Raw genomic sequence first — 18,483 nt, 5'->3', positions numbered from 1 at the left:
CATCCCCACACCCATCCCCCTCAGGTAACCATGACTTTGTTCTGTGTAAGAGTCTGTGACTTGGTTTACCTCCTTTCTCTCTCTTTTCCCCCTCTTGCTCATTTGTTTTGTTTCTTAAATTCTACGAGTGAAATCATATGGTATTTGTCTTTCTCTAATTGGCTGATTTCGATTAGCATAATACTCTAGCTCCATCCACATTGTTGCAAATGGCAAGATTTCATTATCTTTTTTTTATGGCTAAGTAATATTACGTCGTGTATATGTGTGTATGTGTGTGTGTATACACATATAGACACACCAACTCTTCTTTATCTGTTTCTCTATTGATGGACACTTGCACTGCTTCCATAATTTGGCTATTATAATGTAGCTATAAACATTGAGGTGCATGTATCTCTTTGAATTAGTATTTTTGTACCCTTTGGGTAAATACCTAGCCGTGCAATTGCTGGATTGTAATATAGTTTTATTTTAAACTTTTTGAGGAACCTCTGTACTGTTTTCCAGAGTGGCCCCACCAGTTTGCATTTCCACCAACAGTGAGAAGGTTCCCCTTTCTTCTCATCCTTGCCAACACCTGTTGTTTTTTGTGTTAATTTTAGCCATTCTGACAGGTGTGAAATGATATCTCATCATGGTTTTGATTTGTATTTCTCTGATGATGAGTGATCCTGAGTATTTTATGTGTCTGTTGGCCATCTATATGTCTTTTTTGGAAAAATGTCTATTCATGTATTCTGCCAATTTTTAAATGGATTATTCATTTTTTAGGTGTTGAGTTTGACAAGTTCTTTATGGGTTTTAGATACTAACCCTTATTAGATATGTTATTTGCAAATATTTTCTCTCATTTCATAGGTTGCCTTTTAGTTTTATTGATTGTTTCCTTTGCTGTGCAGAAGCTTTTTATTTTTATCATTGAGAAATACTTCATTGCAAGGGAGTATGGATTTACTTTTTAAATTACACATGGATTTGTTTCATTAACTGTTTTTATTTTAGCAACCATCTATGGTATCTTTGTGTTGCTATGGAGAACTATAACATTATTCCAGGTTAATTGTGGGAAATGTACTATCCCACACTTAAACAAATGATAACCCTTAATGGTAGAAAGGGGATTTTTGTGGGAAAATAGCAATTATTTCCAGGGCAAGTCTCAGCTGTGTGAAATCAGTGAAGGACCAGGATGGCTAAGATCCTATTCAAGTAAGGTATTGGGCATCCTATGAATCAAAACACTGAGATGCAATCACAGGGTGACTTGGGAGGATTACCTTTGTGGCCAGTAGGAGAGAATTATGTGCTTGTTTCCATACTGATCATCAGTTTTCATGCCTAGTGGTTTTGGTATCAAGGATGACAAAGTCTAACATTTTGGTATAAAAATATTCCATATCCCATTATATTAATGTGTTCTCAATGTTCAAGCATCTATTCCAATTTCAAACTAATAAAATGATCAGTGGTGTTATTCACTTTCTGATCAAATTCTTTGCAGTTAGATAAAGAGCTTCTAGAACTTTCTTGACTGTTTGGAGGAAAGACCATCTCTCCTCAGTAGGCATCAAGAGTGAGACCCAGATGTCAGAATAAGCCCACCCCTTCCTATACCTCCAGGCCTCCGTCAGGAGGAATGAAGAAGGGGCCTCACCTTCTTTCTACCACCCTTTCTACCCTTCTTTTTCTTTTTCTTTTTTCTTAAATGTTTACTTTTTTTAGAGAGAGAGAGACAGAGAGAGAGCAGGGTAGGAGCAGAGAGAGAGACACACACAGACTCTGAAGCAGACTCCAGGCTCTAAGCTGTCAGTACAGAGCCCGATGTGGGGATGGAACTCAAGAGCCGTGAGATCATGACCTGAGTCTGACACTTAACTGACTGAGCCACCCAGGCGCCCCTCTACCCTTCTTTTCATATCTCCTCAGTACTCCCAATCTTGCCACTTTCTGCAGATAGACTGTACAACAGAATTACCTAGGGGGCTTATACCAAATATAGATCCCAGGTCCCAGTAAGAACACTGACTGGGAATTTCTGGGGTGGGGTCCCTGGATTCTACAATTTTACTAAGCTCCCCAAGTGATTCTATATACACTGAAATATGAGAACCACTGTTTCAAGAGTCTTAAACACAGAGAACCTGTAGATATTTTCTTCAAACATATGGTACATTCAAATTTGCAAAGCACTTTTATACAGTCACTCATTAGATCCCTAAAAGAATCAAATGAGATAAACAAGGCAGGTATTGATATTTTAATTTTACAAGTGGGGACAATGGATATTTGTCATGCCCAATGTCTTGGTCAAACCATAGCAGAGCTGAAAAACTCTTAACACAGCATGCTGCCTGTGAATAATATTGGCTTGGAATGGTGAGATTTATAGTTTACTCCTTCTCTTACATCATTTCATTTATTCTCCCCATCAACCTGTGAGGTAGATAAGGCAAATATTATTAAATCTATTTGGCAGAGGAGCAAGCTGAGACTCAGAGGGTTGAAGTAATTTGCCCAAAGTCATAAGCTAGAAAGTGGCAGAACCAGGACTCAAACTCTGGTTTTTCAAGTCCAAGTGCTGCCTGCTGTCTAAGTTTTACTACTACTCAAGTGACCAACAGATGGAGAAGTGCCAATGAAGTATGAATAATTTTTGGTTTTTGATTGCTTAACATTTAATAATTAATGCTTATATCATAAAATGTTTCTTATATATGTTTGGCTTTCTCACTAGTGTAACAAAATCTTTTCTTGATTCCACTGTCCTATTTTTGTAACTGAGCATCATAAAACTTCTTATGAAATAATTGTTTTAATAACTGTTGTTTTGAAGCTCATAGTAACTTTTAAAGTTTATTTATTTTTGACAGAGAGAGAGAGAGAGAGAGAGAGGGCATGAGTGGTGGAGGGGCAGAGAGAGGGAGACACAGAATCCAAAGCAGGCTCCAGGCTCTGAGCTGTCAGCACAGAGCCCGATGCAGGGCTCGAACTCACAGAATGCGAGATCACTACCTAAGCCAAAGTCGGTCACTCAACTGACTGAGCCACCCAGGCACCCCTGAAGCTCATAGTAACTTTTGAAATATAGTTACTAAATCCAGTTACCATTTCCCCATCCTTGTCCCCTTCTCCTCTTCACAACACTTCACACTGTTGAACATCCCCTTTCTTCTGGAAAATTTCTTTCTATGAAGTGGCATGTGCGTGATTCTGAGCTCTCCATCTATGCTTCACTGGCTCTTTATCCTTCTACACTCAAGATTTGTGTGTAATTGCCTTTCCTTTGGCTTCATGGATTTCTGGTTGGAAATATATACACTTCCACAATTTCAGTTATTAGAATTGTTCTGATGTCTCTCAAATGTATCTCTAACTTTTCCCCTGAGCTCCAGATCAGTTTCAGAATATTGAACACAGTAAAGACTCACTGACTAGTACTTGAATTAAATTTCCATTTGCTAACCATCTCATTTATTCAAGAACATTTACTGGTGCCTACTAGGTAGCAGGTAATATTCTAGATGCTTGGGACATATCAGTGAATAAAACAAAGTTACCCTCCCTCATGGTGCTTACTTTTTAGTGGCAGAAGACAGACAAGAAACCTTAAGCATAAAAAATATAAAAAGTAGATTGTATGTGAGAAGCATTATGAAAAAGAAGAGGAAAAAAAAAACAGGATAAAGAGAATCAGGAGTGTAGTTAGCAGGGGTGGTGATAGGAGTATTGGTTGTGCTCTTCTATAGGGTGGTCAGCACTGCCCTGGCTCAGATGAAAACATTTGTAAATGTCTCAAAGAAAGTGAGGGAGTTAAGTTTGAAAATATTCAGGGGTAATGCATTTTAGGCAAAGGAATAGCCATTGCAAAGCACAAATGTGTCTGGTATATTCAAAGAATAGTGGTGGGAGGAGGGAAGGTCAGAGAGAAAATGAGAAGGTTTAGGGTCTTGGCAGGCCTTGTAAGGAATTTGGCTTTTATCCTTTGTGAAATGAGAAACTATTGGAGAGTTTTGATCAGAGGAATGACATGAAGCATTTTACAGGTTTAATGGATTATTCTAGCTACTGTGCTTAGAACAAAGTGTAGGGTAGTAAGGGTAGCTCTGAGAGACCAATTATACCGCTATTTTCTAATCTGGGCACAGTGTTATAGTGTACCACATTGGAAGTAGAGTCGATGGGAGACGGAAAGCTTGTGGATATATTTTGAATTAAGAGCCATTAGAATTTCCTGATGTATTAGATTTGTTTAGCCTGAAAAACTAGAAGAATGGAGTTGCGATCAATTGAGATTGGAAAGTTGGCAGGTAAAACAGGTTTGATGGGGAGGATCAGGAGATCACATTTGGACATGATAAGTTTGAGGCATCCATTTGACGTTCACGTGGAGATGTTGGACAGGATGTTGGATTATAGGATTCTGGGATTCTGGAGTGACATTGGGCTGGAAATATGAATGTGACTGTTGGTGTCAGATAGATGGTATTTAAAGTCATGGCCGGATGAGACCACCACAAGGATGAGCATGGATGGGAAAGACAAAAGGACCAAGAACTGATCCCCAAGGCACTATGACATTATAAGTTTGAGAAGAGAAGAGCCAAAGAAAGGAGACTAATAGGTTTATCTGAGAGGTAGAAGGAAAAGCAAGAGAACACAAGGAGTTAGAGACAAAGTGAAAAAAAAGTTATCAGGGAGAAGAGAGCACAGTTGTATCAAATGCTGTTGTTAATTTATGAGGACAGTAGAGAATTGGCCATTGGATTTAACAATGAGGCAGTTGTTGGTGTGCCTCACATGAGCAGTTTTGGTGAAACGGTAGGGATGAAAGCCTGATCTGAGTGAGTGAACAAGAGAGAGGAGGGTGGCAGGAATTAGAAACAGTGCCTATTGATAGCACCTTTAAATTGATTCAAACTCAAAGTATCTAAAACTTGACTATTATCCTCTTCCTTCCTAATCTAATCTATTCGTTCTCTAGGATATTTTATTTTTATTGGTGGCAACTTCATACTCTTAGTCACTCATGGTCAAAGCCAAAGAGTCATCTTTTACTAATTTCTCTCTCTCACATTCCCACATTAATCAACTAGCAAGTACATTTTATAGAAAAATATACTAGAAAAACTCTGCCTTTTCAAATTGGGCACATCTAGTTAGCAAGTTATTTGATCTCTTAGCCTCAGTTAAGGAAGGAGGATAATATTACTTAACACTTAGGATTCTTGTGGTGATTACATACACACACACACAGTCATATATAAATATTTTATTTATTTATTTGAGGGAGAGAGAGAGCACATGAGCAGGACGGTGGCAGAGAGGGAGAGAGAGAATCCCAAGGAGCTCCCACGCTGTCAGCACAGAGCCCAATGTGGGGCTCCCTGTCACGAACCAAGAGATCAAGACCTGAGCTGAAATCGAAAGTCAGATGCTTAACTGACTGAGCCACCCAGCCACCCCTGCTCATATATAAAAAATATATATGCTCATATAGAAAGCATCTAGAATGTAATAAGAGCTCAATATGTGTTGTTTCCCTCCTATGTGTCACTCATTGGGTTTTAAGATTTCTTCCTTTTTGCCACAACCCTAGCCCCAAACTCCAAGGCCATTATTACTTACCCTTTTGTCAATGCAGTCTATAATGGTTCCTCCAGCTTCCTTTTGTGCCCTTGTCCAATACATTGTCAGTGTAATCCCTTCAAACCACAGCTTAAACCATGTCACTTTTATACCAAAAAAAAAAAAATTAGTGACTTTACTTAGAATAAAGTCCAACATACTATATAAATGATGGCAATATTTTGCTCCTGCATAATATGTAGAGATCCCACCCTAGAATTTGTCAGAGTGAACTGGGCAAACCAGAACATTTGCTCATTCTTGTGCATGATCTTACACTGTGCTTATGCTTATGCTCTTCCATTTGGCATTCCTGCTCCTCATCTCCACCTGTCAAATAAACCTTATCCATTTTTCAAGGCTTAGCTCAAATGCCATGTTGGCTCATGGAAACTTCCTGACCCTATCACCTACCCCATCTGCCATCCAAAAAATATCTCTCTCCTCTATCACTAAACCATCTTTTATTTCTCTTAAAGAACACAAATCATTCTTTACTGTCTAATAATCATTTATGAATGTGTCATAGCTCCCTTTCTAGAATATATGCTCTGCAAGGACAAAGATTGGGCATGCTTCATCTTTATGTTAAGTTAGCACCTAGGACAAACTCTGTATTTTGGAAGTGCTCATAATGTGTATGTTGAATTGAATTATTGGGTCCTTTTATTGCATTTTTGGCTTTAAAATTGAAGTTATTGTCTTAAAAGTTACTTACGTCACTCGATCTTCTTAGTTGTTTATTTTACTACCAGGGAGAATAAATCTCAAGAATAATCCCAAACTATAAAAAACAAAAATGCTTTTGCTGAAACTAATGCAATCTCCCTAATTGCCTACTATAGTAAAATAGCAGATTTTACTCTAATTCAAGTCAACCAAGTAACTTCAAAGTTGAAATGTCTTTTCAGTCATTATTTATAAAATTATAATATTGGTATGAAAGCAATTAATCTCTATTGTTCTCAGTGGGTTTAACATAAGTATTATCTATTCCTTTTTACCCTTTACCTCCTTATTATTGGTTTCATCCCTTTTCACTGCCAACTTAACTTAGTTGAGCAAACAAGCAAACAAAAAAGTTGCTCCAAAATGGTTTGCAACTGTATCATAAACAAAAATTGTTGAAAATACATTTAAAATAAATATTTCCAAAGTCAGATTAGTCAATAATTTGAAAAAAATTATGTAATACCAATCCTATCATCTTTCCTTTACAGATGTAAGCTGGGAATGTCAGCATGTGAGTTTGGCAATAACTAGCAAATCCAAACATATCCCAAGAACTTTTTCTGTGATGACATTAATTAGTCTGACATATCAAAACTATTCTTTGTTCATAAGATCACTGACAAATTTGCTCAAATTAAATATTTACCTATCTTGGCTTATTCTGAGGAGGGAGCAATAGCCTCTTATGCAATGAGTATATAAATATTGGTATCTGTATGGATTGGACGTTTGTGCCCTTCCCCACATTGATACCTTGAAACTGTAACATCTACTGCAATGGTACTTACTGGTGGGCCTTTGCCAGTGATTAAGTTTGGGTAAGTCTTCATTGTGAAGCCCTCATGATGGGATTAGTGTCCTTATAAGAAGAGGAAGCAAGACCAGAGCTCTTTCTCTACCATGAGGGGAACAGCAAAGAGGTGATCATCTGCAAATCAGGAAGAGAGCTCTTGTCAGAGACAGAATCTCCTGGGTGCCTGGGTGGCTCAGTCGGTTGAGCGTCCAACTCTTGATCTTGGCTCAGGTCTTGATCTCATGGTTTGTGAGTTCGGGCCCTCACGTCTGTCAGTGCAGAGCCAGCTTGGAATTTTCTCCCTCCCTCTCTCTCTCATGTTCTCTCTCTAAATAAATAAATAAACTGAAAGAAAGAAAGAAAGAAAGAAAGAAAGAAAGAAAGAAAGAAAGAAAAAGAAACAGAATCCCCAGGCACTTGGATCTCAGACTTCCTAACCTCCAGTACTATGAGAAATAAATGTCTGTTATTTAACCTACCCAGTTTATGATATTTTGTTAGAGCAGCCTGAAGATAGCATCTATCATTTGTCTTCTAAACAAAGTTACTTTTTTGTCTTTTTTATTTTCTCTGAAAACTCAGGCTAGTGAAGTCAACTGTGACTGCATAAACTTTACATTCAGCAAATATTTTCTGAGTGCTTATTATGTTCCAGGCACTAGCTAGACACTTTCAATGCATGAACTCATTTGATTGTCACAGTAACCTGGGAAGTGGGCATTGCTACTCCCATTTTACAGATGGGAAAACTGCATTCCAGATAAGTTAAATGATATAACTAGTAGTTGTGGGCTCCATAAAGGAAAGGTCTCTTCTGTTTTGCTAGTTGCTAGAATTCTAATAGCTAGCACACAGGCACTAGTATCTCAGTAAATATGGGTTTGATAAATTATTGATAGTAAGTAAGGGATAAAGCTGAATTCAAACACAGATTTTCTCATTCCAAGACATCTAATGCCCACTACATTATGTCCTATAATAATATAGTTGATATGAATTAATGTGATATTAATTAATGTTAATTTATTATATGTCCTATATTAAATTCATTCTTTATTTTAGAAATGTTAAGGCTTTCCTATGTCTTAAAAGTTTAACCAGTTATTAGAAAGTTTTTATTATAAAGTCAACATATGGTTATAAAGATCTGACAGTTCAAAATTGTGCAATGTGAGAAATGTGAGATGTATTCCCTTCCAGATGCCCTAAGTGCACACATGGGGTATATATTAACCTACCTCTACACTTTTAAAGGTTAAAAAAAAAAAAAAGCATTCTCACATTGTTCTGTGAGTTTCCTTTAAATTTAAATATGTATTATAGTTATTTTTCATATCTTACAGTTTACTTTAATGACTTTGTGGTATTCCCTTGTTTTTATGCATTGCTATTTAACCAGACCCCTACCGATGAATATTAAGATTGTTTTAAAATTTCACTGTTTAAACATGCTGTAATTATTACACATCTTTGAACATTTGTGACAGTGTATCTGTCAGGTAAATTATTAGAAAAACTTACTGTTGAAAAAGGCCATAGAGAGGATGTGACTGCTGGTTGACCAGAGATCTGGTCTGTCTTTAGAATGTATGTTTTGCCTACTATTGTATGACTGCTCCCTTGTCCCTAAAATGTATGTTCTGCCTACGATTCCCATACTAGCGGCCATTTCAAGGATGAAGACTTGAGAGAGCAAGGTGTTGTTGAGACCAAGTAGATTGAATATGGGTCTGAACCCAGTTAAGGCCGCTATATAAACTTTTAAGATTCTGGTGAGTGAGTGTGGAGATTGATTAGTCTCATGGCCATCTAAGACAAGTCTCATAAGTTCCTTTGCTTATTAAACCCTTGTAGGGGGACCAGATTTGATATTATCTATAAATAATAAAAAAATTGAATAATGAGTTTCACCTGGGGAACTCCCCAAAGTAGTTGACCAGCACTTACTAGGTCAAATGGTCAATATTTTAAGCATTTGGATATATATTGCTAAATATCCTTAACAAATGTGTTCCATTTTGTATTTCCACTAATAGTACATGAGAGTTCCTTTTTTTAAAAAAAGCAACACATGTGAATAATGGATATAATCCATTTAATTTATCTTTTCCAATATTACTGGTTAGAAAATGTGGCATTTAAAAAATTTACATTTATTTACATATTGATGAAGCTATTGATGACCACGTGTATTCCTTTCTCTGTGCATAGCTTATTTATCCACTAATTTCTGTTAAGTTTTGTATTGGGTTGTTGTTTTAATATTAATTAGTAAATTCTTTTTGAATGTTAAAAAGGTCTCTTTTGCCACTCATGTGTTTCTTATTTTTTTTTAATGTTAATTTATTTTTGAGAGAGACAGAGAGAGAGAAAGCTAGCAGGGGAGGGGCAGAGAGAGAGGGAGACACAGTATCTAAAGCAGGCTCCAGGCTCTGAGCTGTCAGCACAGAGCCCGTCGCAGGGCTCAAACCCATGAACCGTGAGATCATGACCTAAGCTGAAGTTGGACACTTAACCCACTGAGCCACTCAGGCACCCTGCCACTTATGTGTTTTTATATGTGGGAATTTGGTTGAGTGGACAAATTTAATTTTCATTTGACTGGGCTTATCAATCTTTTTTTCCCCCAGTGGTTTCTGGATTTCCTATTACAATGAGATTCAAAGATTTTTTAAAAATCATTTATATTTTCTTTGGTAGTTATTATCTTTATTAATTTTTTGGCCTGTAATTCATGCATTCATCAAACAAATATTTATTGTATGACAACTGTGTGTCAGGCATCTTCCATTAGTGAAGAAAACAGACAAAAATATCTGCATTCATGAATGATGTTCGATTCACTTAGATATTCTTTCAATATACTCAATTCAATCTGCTATGATATTATTAATTATCTTAGCATTGGATTAGTAGTTGAGCTATATGAAATTTACTTTGCTAAGAGGTATGAGGTAGGAATACATTTTGTTTTATTTTTCTTTATAAGATTAGCTATTTATCTCAACTAAACGTTTTATCTTTTACTATTGATTTTCAAACAGCACTCTTACGAAAAACTGAATACCTGTAGGTACTTAGGTTTATTTCTAAACTCCATTCTGAACATTAATCAGTTGTGTCTGTTTCTGAACCAGTATTATAATTTTAAAATTACTGTAGTTTATAATGAATTTTGATTTCTGAAGGGATTAATTTCTTCCTTGAAACTCTTCTTTTACAGATTTGTTTTTCTGACTCTTCATTACAAACATAGTTTCCAAATGAACTTTATTAACTATTTAGTCATGTTTTAAAAATTCTTAGTGTTTTGATTAAGATCACATTGACTTTATGGATTCATTTAAGTATAAATGATCACTATTCAGTAGTGAATCTCCTCACCTAGGTGTTTTTTAACTATTCAAGTCTTCTTTCATGTCCCACAATAACGTTTTAAAGCTTTCCTCATATAGCTCTTGTGTTTATATTGTTTTGTTCACTTGGTTTTTATATTTTGGTTACTATTTTAACAATATTATTTTTTCTGTTTTATTTTATAATCTCTGCAGAAAGGAAAACTATTGTTTTTTGAGATTAATTTTGTAACTTACTCCACTGTTTTTTCTTCGTTTTTTTTTCTTTAGTTTTTCAAGTACACAATGATTATCATCTCTAAATAATGAAAATATTGCCTCATTCTTCAAATATTTACACGTCTTATTTTATTTTCTTACTTAAATGCATTGGTTCACTGCTGCAGAACGCTTAGCAGTAGCTGGGCCATTATTTGGGACCCTTGCCTGGTTCTTATACAGGATTGCCTTTACTATTACTTTGCCATGAACATTATTGCTGGCTTTGGAATTTACACATATATTATAATATCATGTTAGGAAATTATCCATCTCTTTCTATTTTCCTAGGATTTTTAAATTAGTAAAGAATGTCAAATTTTGTTTTATGCTTTGTATTATTTGATCTCATTTGACCAATTAACAGGACGTGCTATTTTTGTAAATTCCCTAATATTACACTATTATTTCCCTGTGGAGATGAATCTAAATATGTTGTGGTGTATTCTTTTTTAATGTACCACTAATTTCTATTTATGAACTTATTTATTTACTTATAAATGCAAATATGCTATTATAACATAAATATTTATTTATAACTTGCTTTTTTTGACTCAGCAATGTTTTGGTAATCTTTCTTATGTAGACATATTGATCTTTCCCTTTCTCTTTGTCTGTTGCTTAAAATTTCATAGCACAAATAAATCATCACTGATATAATCATTCCTGTGTTGAAGGACATTCAAATTTTCTTTTTGGTTTTTTTATTTGGCTATTACTAACCATTATTGCTATTTCTAACAATGCTGCAATACAATCCTTACATGTATATTTTAATTTATGTGCAGAGTTTGGAGGTGTGGGTGAGGATGATGCCTAGGAGTAGAATTCCTGAGTCATGAATTATGTGCATTTAAATAGGTATTGCCAAATTGACTTCTTAAGTGGCTATAACAGTTCACACAGTCATTAGTAATAACTGTGATATCCATTCCCCACACCCATAACAAAGCTGATACCCTCAAGCAATTTTATATTTTATTAATCTCTGTAATAAAATTGTTTGGAAAATATCTTCATGAGGTTTATATCTGCATTTTTTTCTTTGTGCTATGTTGTGAATTTCCCATTCATGCTCTTTGGCCATTTTTGTATTAGGTTGTTTGTCTTTTTTGTATCAGTTTGAGGAGTTCCTTATAACTTCTGTATTTTTATCTCTTTCCTGTTACATATTTTGCAGTTCTTTCCCCTTCCCCATTTTGTATTTTATCTTTTATGTTGTTTATGATGTCCTTTCTTATAAATATTACATTCTGTGTAGTCTTTGGGAAACTGCTGTACACTTGTGGGAGACTGACTATGAGAAAGACACATGACATCTTGGAATTACTGGGAAAATAGCTTTGGCCTAAAAGGATCTCAGGTCTCCAAATCAAATTCTGAGAACCACTGCTCTAAACCTTGACACAGCTTCGAAAATAATTACATATATTAAGTCTATATAGAAATTTCCTTATTTTTAAAAATATTTATTTTTTTAAGATGGCAAGCAGGGGAGGGGCAGGGAGAGGGAGACAGAGGATCCAAAGCCAGCTCTGTGCTGACAGCAGACAGCCCAATGCAGGGCCCGAGCATACAAACTGTGAGATCATGACATGAGCCGAAGTCTGATGCTTAACTGACTGAACTACACAGGCACCACTCAAAATTTCCTTATTTGAATGTGCTATTTCCTGCAGTAACCCTGAACGATAAACCTATCCTGTCTGGATACCAAAGGATAGTCTGAGGGTATGGAGGGAAGGCAGGGGAGTTAGGGATAGGAATAGGGAAGGAAGGATGAGGATAGGGACAGGGATAGAGATAGGAGGTAGGAAGGAAGGGAGGAGAGAGAGAGAGAGAGAGAGAGAGAGAGAGAGAGAGAAGTTCTATTTACACCCAGAGGCCAGAGCTGTTGCAAACCAATTTAGGATGCAGCCACATTAACAAAGACTAGGTAACGCTCTATAGTAGGCCAGAGGTGGCCCTGACATTCAGCTCTGAGTCCGACTCATTTCCTGTGTTATGGAGTCAAATGCCAGTAGGCTGAGGTGGCCTCATAGTAGAAGCAAGTATGAATAATTGGGTCCAGGATGGGAAAGAGAAATGACAGATACATGTTAAGGACCCTAGCCAGGAGCCAAGGAGACATTGAGTCATCTAGGGGCTTCTTTGGGCTCTGATTAGGATATGAGTGCATACTTGCTCACAATCTCAGCAGGCAAAGCAGGTAGACAAAGGACATCTCTCCCAGAGCCGAAGAGGTAGATGACACTACCTTTGATGAATATGTAAAAGATGCATCCTTTCCCCAGTAACCCAGATACCTTCTTAGGAAGAGTAACAAGGGGAGAGAAACCTACCTAAGAGACAAACATTTTGCCCCAAGAAGACTGTAGGCATTTCCTAAAGAGACTGTCTAAATGATGGAATCTTAGTGATTGTTAAAATTGGGTTGGACATTTCATTATTTTTTTCACCATTTACTTTTGATTGGATAGCATTACTCTAGAAGAAAACCAGATTAGTTACAGGAAACCTAAAGGAGCTATATTTTTCTGCCCATCTGCACAGAAGTTAACAGGACTGATTTTTTATTCCAATACACTATTTGCAATGTCAAATTCTCCTTATAGTCCCTAGCCCTCTTGCCATATATCCAATCTCATTAGAGCACAGAAGTTGTATTTATAGATAGATGACAGCATCCATAAATGGTGAGTGCCATTTTGTTTATTTATGGCAGCAATTTCTCTGCCTCAAATTCATTTCTTAACCCAAGGCTGGGGGAAATGTGCAGAGTTCCCAGGTGTTGCCATCCAGCCTGAGCCAAGGCTTTGCAATGCCAGACTTGATGTCTTTGGAGTTGAGGCTATTGTGTGATGTATCCTGACAAAGACACATATTTCTTGATCTTGGAGTGGTTAAATTGTGCTTGGATCCAATCTGCTGAATCATATAATGGAATGAGAAATAGTTCCATGTACACTGGGAATGGTGGGGAGGAAGGGTGGTTCAAACCCTAAAAGATGTTGCCGTTTGTAATTATCTCACTGATCCCACCACTGATTTTATATGAGACCTGGGCCAAGTCCCCTCATACCTTAGTTTCTTAGGTGTTCTGTCAAAGGGGGAAAATAATACCTGTACTATCTGTGTAATTACATGGCCAGAATTTAGAGGTTTAACTGTGAATGGTAGCAGACATCAAGATTAAGAATAAACGAGGGCACCTGGGTGTCTCAGTTGGTTAAATGTCTGACTCTTGGTTTCAGCTCAGGTCATGATCTCACGGTTTGTGGGTTTGAGGCCTGCATTGGGCTCCGCACTGTCAATGCGGGATTCTCTCTCTCTCTCCCTCTTTCTCTCTGCCCCTCTCCTGCTCTTGCTCTCTCTCTCTCTCTCCCTCAAAATAAATAAATAAACCTAAAAAAAAAGATTACAAATAAGCCTGGGGGATGGACTTACCGGCTACAAATCAGGATCTGAGAAATCTATTTTAGCCAAGGTAGTTTCACTGAAAGATTTTCTTCGTAAAATACATTATACTTGATTTTATTATTCCAAGGACGATTATACACATGTAGCTACTCCATCTTTCCTTCCGTTTTCCTACCTCCCCATGGGATTCAGACAGAAGGTCACCTCAGAATAAAACTCTACAAAAGTTTTTTTCTAACTAGTTCTTTCTCTTGTATTCCCAATGCAGGCATTTTTAAAACAAAGCTTGCCAGAAAGGCTGCTGAAGTTTTAGGCACTGGTGTAAAATCAATAATGTGTATTTTTTAAATAACCACTTTATCTCAGAGAAAAATGTGTGAGTTAGGGGATTGGATTTGAAACAAACCAAAACTGATTGCAACCTGGGAAAGCATCATGTTAGGGGAAAATAGGGGAGCATTGTGATTGTAATTAGCAAAATGGCCAGATTTGAAATAACACAGCAAAGAGTAAAGATCTGCACTGTTTAGCATCCTCTCAGTGTTCTTATTTTTTAAAAAAATTTTTTACTGTTTATTTTTGAGAGAGAGAGAGAGAGAGAAAGAAAGAGAGCACGTGCACGAGTGGGGGAGGGGCAGAGAGTCTGGGGGACACAGAAATCTGAAGCAGGCTCCAGGCTCTGAGCTGTCAGCACAGAGCCCAAAACAGGGCTTGAACTCACAAACCAGATCATGGCCTGAGCTGAAGTTGAACGCTCAACTGAGGGAGCCACCTAGGCACCCCTCAGTGTTCTTATTATTAGTGAATATCAATGTGTCTTAATTCTGCTACTTCGTAACACTGAGCCAGTTCCTCTGGGTCTAATGTTCTACTGTTAATGAGGCATTCTGGGGAGATGTATTTGTTCTTCTGGTCTACAGTGAGGATGTGTCAATCAGGACGCACTGGGTTCTAGGAAACTTGTGGTAACTAGAATTCTAAAGATGTCTTCCCAGAGGTTCTTGTCCTTTTGTTATTCAATCAGATGCCAGTATTGGTATAAGTGTAAAGGGACTTTGTAGGTGTAATTAAGTTTTCCACTGTGATCACCTGAGCTCTTGATACAACAAACCAGCAGAAGAGTCAATAAGAGAGATTAGGCAGAAGTGGAGGTGGTTGAGATCTGAAATGTGAGAAGGACCTAGTCTGTCACTGTTGGCTTTGAAGATGAAGAAAAGGGCCATGAGCCAAGGAATGCAGATAGTCTCTAGAAGCTAAGTATGCCTCCTTGCCCCTGTTCCTGTGGACAGCCAGCAAGAAAACAGGGATCTCAGCCCTACAAGGGCATAGAACTTAATTCAGTCAACAATGTGAATGAGCTTAAAAGCAAATTCTTTACCAGGGCCTTCATAAAGGAGCGCTTTATGTATTTTGGTCAACACTTGGATTTCCGTCTTGTGAGACCTGAAGCAGAGGAACCGTGAAGCGATGCTTTGACCAGATATCCGAATGACAAACACTGTGAGACCATAAATGGATATTTGTCTTGTTTTAGTTTAGTTTTGTTTTTCTTTTCAAAATTTTATTTAAATTCTCGTTAGTTAATAGTGGTTTCAGGAGTAGAATTTCAAAATCCCTCACTCATGTATAATACCCAGCGCTCATCATAACAAGTACTCTCCTTAATACCCACCACCCATCCAACCCATCCTCCACCACCTCCCCCCATCACCCCTCAGTTTGTTATCTATCATTAAGAGTCTCTTATGGTTTGTTTTTCTCTCTCTTTCCCCCTCTCATATGTTCATCTGTTTTGTTTCTTAAACTCCACATATGAATTAAATCATATGGTATTTGTCTTTCTCTGACTTATTTCACTTAGCATACTACCCTCTAGCTCCATCCACATCATTGCAAATGGCAAGATTCCATTTTTTTTAATGGCTGAGTAATATTCCAATGTGTGGATACCATATCTTTTTTATCCAGTCATCAGTTGATGGACATTTAGGCTCTTTCCATAGCTTGGCTATTGTTGATAATGTTTCTATAAACATCAGGGTACGTGTACCCCTCCAAATCTGTATTTTGTATCTTTTGGATAAATATCTAGTAGTGTAATTGCTGGATCAGAGGACAGCTCTATTTTTAACTTTTTGAGGAATCTCCATACTGTTTTCCAGAGTGGCTGCAACAGTTTACATTTCCACCAGCAGTGCAAGAGGGCTCCCTTTCTCCGCGTCCTTGCCGACAACTGACAACTGTTGTTTTTTGTGTTGTTAATTTTAGCCATTCTGACAGGTGTGAGGTGGTTTCTCATCGTGGTTTTGATTAGTGTTTTCCTGATGATGAGTGATGTTGAGCATCTTTTCATGTGTCTGTTAGCCATCTGGATGTCTTCTTTGGAAAAGTGTCTACTCATGTCTTCTGCCCTTTTCTCAACTGGATTATTTGTTTTGGGATACTAACCCTTCATCAGATATGTCATTTGTAAATATCTTCTCCCTAAATGGGTATTTGTTTTAAGCAGTTAAATTTGTTATGACAGCAACAAAAAACCTAAAGCTCAGCTAAAACTGGCTAAAAATCTAGACAAATTAATTTACTACTTAATAATTATAGATGGATAACTACATAATAATAGGATCAGAATAAGGAAGGCCTCAAGGACTGACTGATTCTGTAGCACAATGACATCCAGAACTGAGGTCGGTTCTTCTCTGCCAACAATGGTGTTCCCTTCTTCCTCGGGTTCCTAGGGAGATGGGGCAGCACTTCCACACATCTCACCAAACACCAAAACATGTGGATAAAGAAAAGAGATCAGTTAGTTTGTGCCTCCTCTTTATGAGTGAAGAAGCCCCTCAAATGACCACTCCTCCATGTCATACTCTGCTTGTTGTCACCCCAATTTCCACCTTCCCCCTCTTCTTCAATAATGAAACCCCAGATTTCTCAGCTGGACACATGACTGCCTAGAATCAAGATTTTGTGGTGAAGCATGGCCACATACCTGAGTTCTAAGCCCTGGGATATAAGAAGAGTTGGTAAGGAACTTTAAAGGTGGGGGCATACTCTACCCTTTTCTCCTATTTACCTGCAGGTGAATGTAATGACTGGAGCCCCACTGCTTATGACGAAGTGTGAGTGACTTTGGGAATGTAGGCATATGTGGTGGAACAATGAGGTAGGAATGCCAAACTCAATCTGAGTGACGGCTTTCAGACTTTTTTCTTTTCCCAAATTTTTATTTAAAACCCAGTTAGTTAATATACAGTGTAATATTAGTTTCAGTTACAGAATTTAGTGATTAAACATTTATGTACAACACCAGGTGCTCATCACAAGTGCCCTCTTAATCCCCATCATCTATTTAATGCATCCCCCTGCCTACCTCCCCTTGGGTAAACATTAGTTGGTTCTCTATAGTTAAGACAGCCTTCTTGAACATGTTGAAGTTCTTTTGTGTGTGTGTTACTTGCAGTGGAATCCAGTCCCAGGTAATATACCCTTAGAGTTTCCAGGATTGGTTACAGATCTGACAAAAGGGATGAAATGACCATGACCAGCTGAGACTAATCTTCTAGAATGTAATGGATGCTGAGGAGCCCACCCTATTGAATACTCTAGAAGGTAAATCATAGGTGAAAACTCTGATTCTCAAGGGATCTCACTTTTAGAGGATTGATTGTAGGTTGGGGGATAAACTTTGTCTTTATAGCCCCCTATAAGAGAATTAATTGTATGGCCCAAAGGAATCTTGCTAGAGAACATTACTTTTATTCTCATTGAGTAGTCAAATTGGGAATTTCGTTAGTGGAAGACTGAAATGTGCACATAATGTGTTTTAGTTTGGGTTCCGCCAGAAGCCAACTTAGTGACAAGGATTCAAATACAAGCAGTTTATTTGCGTGGTGGAGGGAGCAGTGTTAGGAGAGGAGGCATGTGAGACAGGAAGGAAAGGCAGCTGAGAAAGGGTATGTTATCAACCCAAATGGCACCAAAGGCACCGAAACTGGGGAAAAGATAGAATCCCTGCCTCTGAGTTATCCTACCTGATAGGATAGGATAGGGAGCTCAAAATATCTATACATCATCTCCTTGAATTCATTGGTTAAGAGCTATTCCAGGCACCGGGGGACGGTGTGGCAGAGAGATCAGATGCCCACTCTGAAGTGCTGAGACCCGAGAGATAGGAGTAGGGCCCTAAAAGCTTCTGTGACATCCTTTATGTTCATAGGGGGGTATTTACATGCCTGTCCAGTAGTATCTGCCTTTGTGTATACCACTGAAAGTAGGACATCAGACCAGGAATGA

This window comes from Panthera tigris, chromosome A1 (genome assembly GCF_018350195.1).
Source record: "Panthera tigris isolate Pti1 chromosome A1, P.tigris_Pti1_mat1.1, whole genome shotgun sequence".
Taxonomy (NCBI): domain Eukaryota; kingdom Metazoa; phylum Chordata; class Mammalia; order Carnivora; family Felidae; genus Panthera; species Panthera tigris.
Note: the sequence above shows the minus strand (reverse complement) of the source record.